Raw genomic sequence first — 11,133 nt, 5'->3', positions numbered from 1 at the left:
GTCAAATATTATTTACTGTCATCATGACAAAGATAAAATATATCAGTTATTAGAAATGAGTTATTAAAAATGTGTTGAAAAAAATCTTCTCTCCATTAAACAGAATTGGGGGGCGGGAATAAACAGGGGCTAATAATTCAGGGTGCCTAATAATTCTGACTTCAACTGTACATGAAAATAACTGCACACTTTAGAATGTTAGAATCAGCCAATCAGATACAAGCATTTAATATACAGATATTTATGTAAAATATATTTATGTTTATGAATACGTATGATTTAGTATACTCATTCATTTTTCTTCGGCTTAGTCCTTTTATTCATCAGGGGTCACCAGAGTGGAATGAACCACCAACTTCTCCAGCATATGTTTTACCCAGTGGATGCCCTTCCAGCTGCAACCCATCATTGGGAAACACCCATACACATTAATTCACACTCATACACTACAGGCAGTTTAGCTTATTCGAATCCCCAATGGCGCATGTGTTTGGACTGTGGGGGAAACCGGAGCACCTGGAGGAAACCAACACAGGGAGAACATGCAAACTTTCTGGACTAATCTAACAAAAAAGTATTATTTAATAAAAATAATAAAATCACAGTTCACAAATTAGTACACCAATCAATGTTCTGGTATTTTGGTAAAAAAAAAAACAACAACAACAAGTGAAATTAAGAGACACATTAAAAAAAATTTGGTATGTTCTCTTGTCATTTTTTTGCAATGACTAATTTGAATTTAAATGTATTATCTTTCTATTCCTAAAGATGTTAGATGACCGAACTCTTATTTTAATGGATATAACCGTTTAGTAGCTTACTTTGTTTAAATGAATCAAATTGGCCACTGAGAAATGGATAAAAGTCACATTTTGTGTCACATAAACTACTATGTACTTACATAAAAAATAAGTACAATATACTTATTCTGTTCATATTGTATTAAAAGACTTAATAAGTTGAGATACGAGTGGGTTAGGGACAGGTTTGGTGTTATGGGTGGGCTTAAAGTTCCCCTAAGTGTTTTGAAATATGCATTTTTATTCGATGTTTGACGTAATCTCAACTAAAACACAAAGAAAGGGTGGGACATAGAGTAGCTCCTCCCCTTTTGATAAAACTACCAATACCGTTTTGCTTTATTACTGATCTGCCAATCAGAGTGGTTGGGCTCAAATGCATGAAAAATGTGAAGTGTCTTGGGGGCGGGACATGTTAAGATACCAGAGAGCATTTGATTGGTCACAAAACTGGGGTGACGTAAAAAAAAAAAAAAACGTTGATCCATTTAGGTGGAAGCTTTACATATTCATATCAGTTTTATTTCTTCTGAACGCGAATTTTGTCACTGTTTTAGAGCACACTAGCTTATAGATATCCTAAAAACTAACAATACTGATACTAACATCTAAAAAACTTTAGTTTAATTTCATGGGACCTTTAAGGGCTGGGTTAAGGTGTAAGGGATGTCTCAACAGTGTAATTACAGATTTACAGATAAACAATGTGTAAATACAAGTAGAGCACATGTACATAGCAAGCGCAGTGTACCAGATTTCAGCCAAAGTAAAGTGTTCTGTCTGTGTCTGTCAGAACGCTGCCTATGTAGGTTGTGGCTCTAAACATAAGCCTCAGTTTCCATGTGTTTTTAGCACATATATGTGTTCTGCGTATCGACAGATGTGACAGCACCTGTACTGTTGTGTCTGTAAACACTGTGTGTGCATGTGTGTGTGGGTGGGTGTCTGCACAAGCCCAGACATGTCCTCCAGCGAGGTCAAACGTGTCTCCTCTCTGTGGCGTTCAGTTTTCTGCAGCCGCAGGGGGGTTTGTACAGTAGGAGAGCCTAAGAGAGTGAAAACAAACGCAGCTCTCCGGTAAACATGTGGTGGAATGACGTCTCTAAATAAACCTCTCTCTGGGTTTGGCTGTGAATGTGGTACAGTGGATGAGCTCATTCTCGGCTGAAGTGTAACAGTGTCACAGCACATCTGCCCCAGACTGAGAGACACAGCAGTTGAGGAAAGTCCCAATGCAGAGCTGAGCGTCAGGTCACAACAAATCATGATCCTGAAGCAGAAGTCAAAACTAGGAACGTAGATGCTCTAGTAAATATGAGCTTGAAGGACTGCATCCATACATCTCTGCAATGACTCAAATCACTTATTAATAAAGTCATCTGGAATGGCAAAGAAAGTGTTCTTGCAGAAATCATTAGGATTCTTTGGATTCATCTTCAATGCCTCCTCCTTCATCGTACCCCAGACATGCTTAATAATGTTCAAGTCTGGTGACTGGGTTGGCCAATCCTGGAGCACCTTGAGCTTCTTTGCTTTCTGGAACTTTGATGTGGAGGCTGAAGTATGAGAAGGAGCGCTATCCTGTTGAAGAATTTGCCCTCTCCTGTGGTTTGTAATGTAATGGGCAGCACAAATGTCTTGATACCTCAGGCTGTTGATGTTGCCATCCACTCTGCAAATCTCTCGCACTCCCCCATACTGAATGTAACCCCAAACCATGACTTTTCCTTCACCAAACTTGACTGAAATCCAAGAGAATCTTGGCTCCAAATGAGTTCCAATAGGTCTTCTGCAGTATTTGTGATGATTGGGATGCAGTTCAACAGATGATTCATCAGAAAATCGACCTTCTGCCACTTTTCCAAATGATCAACTAGAAGTCAAGTTATTAGTTGTTGCTCTTAAGCTGCTTTGACACCATCTATGATGTGAAATTGGTTTTTAAAAAGCATGAATTAATCTGGCCTTCAATTCAACTCTGCCTGTTGGTTTTGGTTATATTTCATGTAAGACGATAAACAACCTGAGACAAAGTCCATGTGGAATCAAACTTCACAATGTTTATTTAGCTAGTGTAAGTTTTGGCGCCTCCAGCCACAATATTCCTAACCACACTCCTCTTACAGTTAGTTTGCACAAGCCCCGCCCCCTACTCAATATTCCATTTCAGTTGGAAATACATTAATATACTGACATACTGATTTTTTTAGTTTTGAACAGAAATATCATACATAAAAATTATTTAACAAAAAATACATTTCAACATGGTTGAAAATGGAGCGGGATGAAGCACAAGCTTATTATTTTCCCACCCCCTTATAACACACATCTTTCTTCTATTACTTTAACTTATTTCTTCTTTTACGTGAAACATACGAGCTTCGCATGAGACATATTTTACCCTCAGAACAAAAGATACTTGTATCATCTGCAAATAAAATAAACTTAAACATGCAGCTGGAAGGGCATCTGCTGTGTAAAACAAATCAGAATCAGAATCAGAATTAGGCCAGGCCAGTTTTATTGCCAAGTGTGCTTCACACACACAAGGAATTTGTTTTGGCTACAGAAGCTTCCAGTGTACATAGAGTGACAAGTGACAACACAAAATAAATTTGAAAAAAAATAAATAAATAAAAATGATAAACATTAAACAGATGCAGTTAGTCAAGAAACCTGGATGCAAATGCTGGATAAGTTGGCGGTTCATTCCGCTATGGCGACCCCAGATTAATAAAGGGACTAAGCCAAAAAGAAAATGAATGAATGAACTCTGATATCTTACACATATCATTAATGTAAATTATAAACACTATTGGACCTAAAACTGATCCTTTTGGTAAGCCACAATTTACATTTAGATACAAAGATTTATGGTTGTCAATTTTCACAAACTGTTGCCTATTTTTTAAATAACTGCTCATCCAATCCAAGGCTACTCCTCTAATACCATACCTTTCTAATTTATTTACCAATATATTATGATTTATTGTATCAAATGCCTTTAAATCTATAAAAATTCCAACTACCTTCTCCTTTTTATCTATCTTATTAGTAATTTCCTTAATAATTTATTTTATTGCTGATCTACTTTTCCTGAAACCATGTTTTTATTAAATGAAATTATTAAGCCTTTCAACAAAGAGTTTTTTCAACATTTTTGAAAACTGAGATTGTATAGAAACTGGCCTATAAGTTGTAAAGTATCTCCAGATTTATAAAGTAGAATTATCTTTGCAATTGTCATTTTATTTGGAGATTTACCAGATTGGAAAGATCTATTAAAAATATACTGTAGGTTAAGGGTTCTACAATGTCTTCAATCACTTTCTTAATTATATTCATATCAATATTATTCCAATCCATGGACGATTTATTTTTACATTTCTTTACAATAGCTATTTCCTTTTTATCTACTACTTCTGGTTCACACGGTCTTTAAATATGAATATTATTTTCTCAAAATGTTTATGTTGATTCTCATGCTTAGACAGAAGCCAAAATGCATCCACTGACAGTCAATCTCACAACCCCACATATAACCCTCAAAACCTAAAAGACCTGGATGTTGCTGCACTCCAGTAACATAATAGCATGTTTTCTTGTTTTAAACCTAAACCAAATCAAGTGTACAAAGGTTTATGTTTAAAAGAAGAACAAATTAAATTGGCTAATAGCGCAAGAAATACCAAAAAATATTTATCTTGATGGTTTGGAAATTCCTACTATAAAACGAGGCCAAAATAATGAGTAAGAAAACTTATTTTCTGAATTGAGGAAGTAATGACTAACTTGTTTACGTGGGAGAACAACGTGGTGTGTTAAAACCATGAAGTAGTTAATGAGGCTTCGCTTTACAATGCCTTCAGATTCCCTCGAGCGGCGCAGAAAAACAAAGATTCCTTGAGCGTGGAGCTGTGTTTCTCACCGTGATGAAAGGAACTTTGCGATGCTTTTTCCTCCTGATCAGAGTCAAACAAATTCCCTTTGTAAGTTTAAGAGTACGACATCTTTCCGACTGACGAGATGTAATGCCACTCGAATTACTAGCGCATCTCGTCAGATCTCGCATGTGCTTCCACAAACACATTACAAATACTGAACTAAGAATAGTGCTATAGTAATAATAATGATCAACAAAAGATTTTAAATGAAGCAGCATGCACTGAACTGTCAGTGGAGCAGATAATGTAGCTTTTTCTGACCTATTTTTTCTCAAATGAAAAATAGATTGTGATTATGACTGGTCAGCAATTTTGTCTAAATTCCAAACATATACTTTTACTTGCATCACAGTCTCTTTTTATACTCCAAGAAGTTTTTTTTTATGTTGCTGAAAAAAAAGTCTCTTCTGCTCACCATTTATTAAACACAGGCTCATTCTGAAAACATACCCCTATATGCATTTCTGGAGATCGTAAATGATGTAGCTAGAGGAATGTATGGCTGTATTTCATCTTCAAAACGTACACTACAGGGGAGTATGACGTCATACATTTTTTCTGCTTACCAGCTGATCTCTTACCTATGGACGGCTTTTCTGCTGTTACCAGTTTGTCCAGTGGCTCGCCACACACGTCAGAGGATTTTTTTTATGCAGAGTGGAGTTGAGGTTGATGACAGGTTCAAGTCAGACGAAGAATAGTTCTAGAACGCAGGTGAGATGAAAACAAAAGCCAAAAAATAAAGCAAACGAGTAAATAACAGGGTGAGAATGTGGTAAAATCTGAAAACGCTGTAAAAATCAGGTGAGGACTTTTCTTTTTCTGGCATGCTTTTCAAAACACTGTCGGTTGGGTTTAGGGAAGTGGGCGGGCGGGGGTTAACTGGTGCTTTTGAAAACACCGTGGGCTGGGTTTACGAAAGTGGGCGGGCGGGGTTAATTGGTGCTTTTGAAAACAATGTCAGTTTGGTTTAGGGAACAACGAGGGTGGGTCAGTCGATAACTCAGTCAGTCTCTCAGTCAGTCAACAGTGGCCTCTGGTGGATTTATGTAAATACAACAGGCACAAATGGCACTCGCGGCGTATTTGGCACTCAACAGAAATGTAAAAGTTTTTTTTTTTACAATTTCAAACAACTATTAGAGAGAGACAGTACAATACTTTACAATATTTGTTTTGAAATAAAAAAAAGTGTATTAAAGAATACATATATATTCTATCTGTCAAAAGTTTGGGGCCAGTTTTGTTTTTCATGTTTTTTTTAAAGAAAATTATTCTGTTCATCAAGGTGGCATTTATTAAATGTAAAAATTAATAATAATAGAGTAATTTCTGAAATATCATGTGAAGACTGGAGTAATAAATCTGAAAATTCATCAATAAAATCACTGGAATAAATGATTAAATTAAATGATACATCACTTTTGAACAGTTAATTTATAGTGCAATAACATTTCACAATTTTACAATTTGTATTATATTTTTGATTAAATAAATGCAGTCTTGGTGAGCAAGAGAAGCTTATTTTAAAACATCTAAAAATCATTCTAACCCCAAACTTCTGACCATGTGTGTATATATATGGAATTAACATATACAGTCTTATACAGAATTATTAGCCCCCTTTTGAATTTTTTTTTCTTTCTTAAATAATTCCCAAATTATGTTTAACAGAGCAAGGAAATTTTCACAGTATGTCTATATATATATATATATATATATATATATATATATATATATATATATTTTTTTTTTTTTTTTTTTTTTTTCATCTGGAAAGTCTTATTTGTTTTATTTCAACTAGAATTAAAGCAGTTTTTAATTTTTTTTAAACCATTTAAGGTCAAAATTATTAGCCCCTTTAAGCTATTTTTTCCGATAGTGTTCAGAACAAACCATCATTATACAATAACTTGCCTAATTACCCTAACCTGCCTAGTTAACCTAGTTAAGCCTTTAAATGTCACTTTAAGCTGTATAGAAGTGTCTTGAAAAATATCAAGTCAAATATTATTTACTGTCATCATGACAAAGATAAAGTAAATCAGTTATTATGTATATATATATATATATATATATATATATATATATATATATATATATATATATATATATATATATATATATATATATATATATATATATATATATATATATATATGTTAATATGTTAATTCCTGTTAATAGAAAGGCTACGGTTATACAGCCATTTGTGTTATATTAGTCTTACTTTAGTTAACTTTAGTTATTTTAAGTAAAGTTAACATGTTTTAGTTAAATCATTAAAACAATACATTTTTTATAATAAAAATAATATTATTGTTAATTCATGAAATGTTTTAATCGTATTTGCTTATATTTCTGAAGAAAAAGGTAAAGTCGACATTATATACATTTATACACATAAAAAAATTATATAGTATAAAAAAGATAAGTATAAAATGTAAAATTATTTTTTGTAAAATTATTATTATTAATATACTTTTATAAATTATTTTAATACATCCTTGCTGAATTAAAGTAAACATTTTTTTAACAGACAAAATAAGCACACTGGTCTCAAACTTTTAAATACTGGCGCACATAATTCAGTTATTTTCAAATCAATATTTCATGTCTGCTTGTTGGTGACCAGCTGCATAATGTGTGTTATTTCCAGTCAGTGGTTCATTAAATCAAAATAAACTCCTTTAGCATAAACCGACCACCCTCTCAGTTTACTTTAACCCCAAATTATCCCCAACGTACATCTGAGTATCTGTATAGAATAAACACAAACAATCCTAACAATCTCAAAAACAAAAGATCAACCAAACTAACCAGTCTGTTAATGACAAACGGCGTGACTAAAGAATCAATTGGTGCAGTGACGCTGCAAACGGCTCAATAGTATTGAATGATGATGCTTTGTTTGAATGCAAACACAAACACGAGCGTGGAGCTCTTCAACTCTCCACACATGCTGTTGTTGTTCTTGTTTTTTGTGATTTCTTTCACTCTTTGTTTTCCCTCCTGAAACCATGCTCGTCTTTCTCTGCTCTGCGTATTGACAGGCTGAACTGAAGGGGAATGTTTTCTGCTCACACCACTCATTTACTCCAGTCATTCACCTTCAATCCTTTATTTACCACAAACAAATCCTGCTGCTTAAAGTCATTAGATAGGGGATTAAATATTTCAATCCAAGGTTCAATCCAAAAGATAGCAGTCATCATCTCATTGTTGTCAAGAGTTCAGAATATCCAGTTGAAGGCTAAGGCCCAATCCCAATTCTACCCCATAGCCCTGTCCCAATTCTCTTTAGCCTGAAGGCGTGGGGCTAAGGGGAAGGGGTAGATAGCCCTTCGAACAAAGATTTTTTAGGACCAAGTTGTAAGAAAATTTCGCAGAATACACCTGCTTTCTGGAATCGTTTTACGCTGGAATTGAATCTCGTTTTTGCTGTCAACTCCTCTCTCAATCTCAAGTCCACCAACGTACTTGGCAAGCCACTGGACAAACTGGTCTCAGCAGAGGTAAGTGGTCAGCTGGTAAATGCGAAAAGGAATGGCGTCATACTGCCCTGTAGTGTTCGTTTTAAACATGAAATGCAGCCATACGTTCCTCTGGCAACATAATTCGTGATCTCCAGAAATGCAAATAGGCGTATGTTTTCCGAATGAGACTGTATTGCAACAATGACTACGTTTATATGGACATCAGTAATCGAATTATTTGCCTTGATCTAATTAAGACAATAATAAGATTAAGGTGTTTACATGAGTTGCTTTTTGAGTGTTACTTTCATGATCCCGTTTTACATGTTATAGCACATCATTTGATTAATGTCATTGTGTCACCGCGCTATCTGCATTTCATCCAGAGTTTCATGTAATTTCAGGTGTATCATTATTAATTTGTCAGCTTTAACTCTGGTTTGGCACTTTCACTTTCATTCGGGCATGCCCTCCGTGACAAACGAGATATTGTATGTGACTATGAACTGCTGGAAGACTGTTGTTTTAAGAATAGAAGTGTATTGAACATAAAACATTTAAGCTGTCCGCAAAACATCTCAAGAAATGTGTTGTGTCCCAGTCCCTAACCATACCCGTATCCCACCTTAAGAGTGTTCTGCAACGCATTATAAACATTGTAAGTTCATTGTATTTATTTTTGGGTGCAAGTGCATAGTAGTTAAGGCCACCTTATGTAAAGTGGGACCAAAATTTGTCAGAAATATCCCACTTTTATTAAACAAAACAGATATGACATTTTACTCAAGCCCATAGCTAAACTGTAAAATATTCAGACAAGCCGAGACAACAAATATTTTATATGTATACTGCTTTCACTTATTTTAATAAGGTAATCAGATTTCAACTATTTTTTTAAAGTTATACAAAGTTTAACTTAATATTTTTAGTTGGTTTGATTGATGTACAGTGAGTTGAGATGATTAGAAAGAAAACAGTAATGTGTAACTAATACATTTCATAAATAAACATATGAAGGTTTTTTTTTTATATATATTTTGCAGTGTAGTAATTCCAGAGAAGCTGAGAATTTTCAAGTGGCCTCTTAATTGTTTTCTAAAGCTATTTATGTCATACACATCGAGACCATAAGAACACTGTTGAAGCAGAATCAATCTGAGGCTGAACCCGTGTTGAGATGTTTCTGAAATGTCACAGCTCTGTACTGTATTTTGCTCTCAGACTGGTGTTCTGTGTACAGTAATCGCATGTTGAAGACGGTCAGTGACCTGGAGTGATGCTGGCAGCCACTTCTGTACTTTAAGATGCATTAGAGCCGCTGTAAAAGCATGTGCTGGAAGATGGAGGCTAATTGATGAAGAGCAGAGGAACGACAGCTCGGAGAGAATCTAGCAATACAACACACACAAATCTACACACACACAAACACATATAAATATATATATATAAACATAGGCTCACTCTGAAATCGTAGCCCTATATACATTTCTGGAGATCGCAAATTATGTAGCCAGAGGAACGTTTGGCAGCATTTCGTCTTTAAAACGAACGCTACGATTGGTATGACGCTGTTCCTTTTCACGCTTACCAGCTGACTGCTTACCTCCGTGTGGATGGATTCGCCACTGTTAGCAGTTTGTCCAGTGGCTCGCTGCATACGTCGAAGGATTTGAGACTAAGAGCGGAGTTGACCGTGACAACGGGGTTTGAGTCTGGCAAAGAACGGTTTCAAAAAGCAGGTAAAACAAAAGCCAACCAATAAAATAAACAAGTAAATAACAGGGTGAGAATGTGGTAAAATCTGAAAATGTGGTCAAAATCAGGCAAGGGCATTTATTTTTCTGGATTGCTTTTGAAAACACTGTCGGTTGGGTTTAGGGAAGGAATGCTCTGGGACATATTTGGCGCTCTCCATAAATGTATATATGGGTACATAATCAGAGTGAGCCTGGGTTGAAATATATAGAACAGAATATCTAACTGAAATGAAAATTATCTTAAACCAGCCCAGGCTCATAGGAAATACGTGTCTCAGCCTTTGTTTTTGTGAAATTCTATTCAATTAAATTTAATTCAGGTTCATTTGTATAGCGCTTTTCACAATAATTATTGTTTCAAAGCAGCTTTACAAAAGGTGCACGCCATTGTATTAAGATCAAAATCAGAAAAGGAAATAAGAGTTCAGATGCATCTAAAGTCTTCAAATGTTAAATATGTTGTTCCGGGTGTGTTTTGTTGCACATTTCAGAAGATAAATCCACTAGAGGGCGCTGTTTACTCTTTTACAAATTTGAAAAACATTACTTGGTGTAGGGTTTGTTGTCTGTTTCAGATATACGTCCTACTTGTACACGTCTACTAGAACGAACTGCTGACCTAACACCTTTCCTAAACCCAACCAATAGTGTTTTTAAAAGTAAACAAGAGAGAAAAGTTCACTGCGACGACATAGTCTTACCTTGATTTTATATTGCTTTTAAAATTTTTGTGAAAGCGTGACTCACCAGACTCAAACTTGAGTGCTCTGCATCACAAGTACAAGGTGAGCTACCAAGCAAACTGACAACACCAAAAAAAATTGTACCTACAGTTGAAGTCAGAATTATTAGCTCCTCTGAATTATTAGCCCCCCTGTTTCTTTATTTCCCCAACTTCGGCTTAACAGGGACATGTGTTTTTCAACACATGTCTAAACATAATAGTTTTAATAACTAATTTCTAATAACTGATTTATTTTATCTTTGCCATGATGACAGTAAATAATATTAGACTAGATAATTTTCAAGACACTTCTATACAGCTTAAAGTGACATTTAAAGGCTTAACTAGGTTAATTAGGTTAACTAAGCAGGTTAGGGTAATTAGGCAAGATATTGCATAATAATGATTTTCAAGAATTATTATTATTTT

Source organism: Danio aesculapii, chromosome 7 (assembly GCF_903798145.1).
Source record: "Danio aesculapii chromosome 7, fDanAes4.1, whole genome shotgun sequence".
NCBI classification, from domain to species: Eukaryota; Metazoa; Chordata; class Actinopteri; order Cypriniformes; family Danionidae; genus Danio; species Danio aesculapii.
This window is presented reverse-complemented; position numbering follows the sequence as displayed.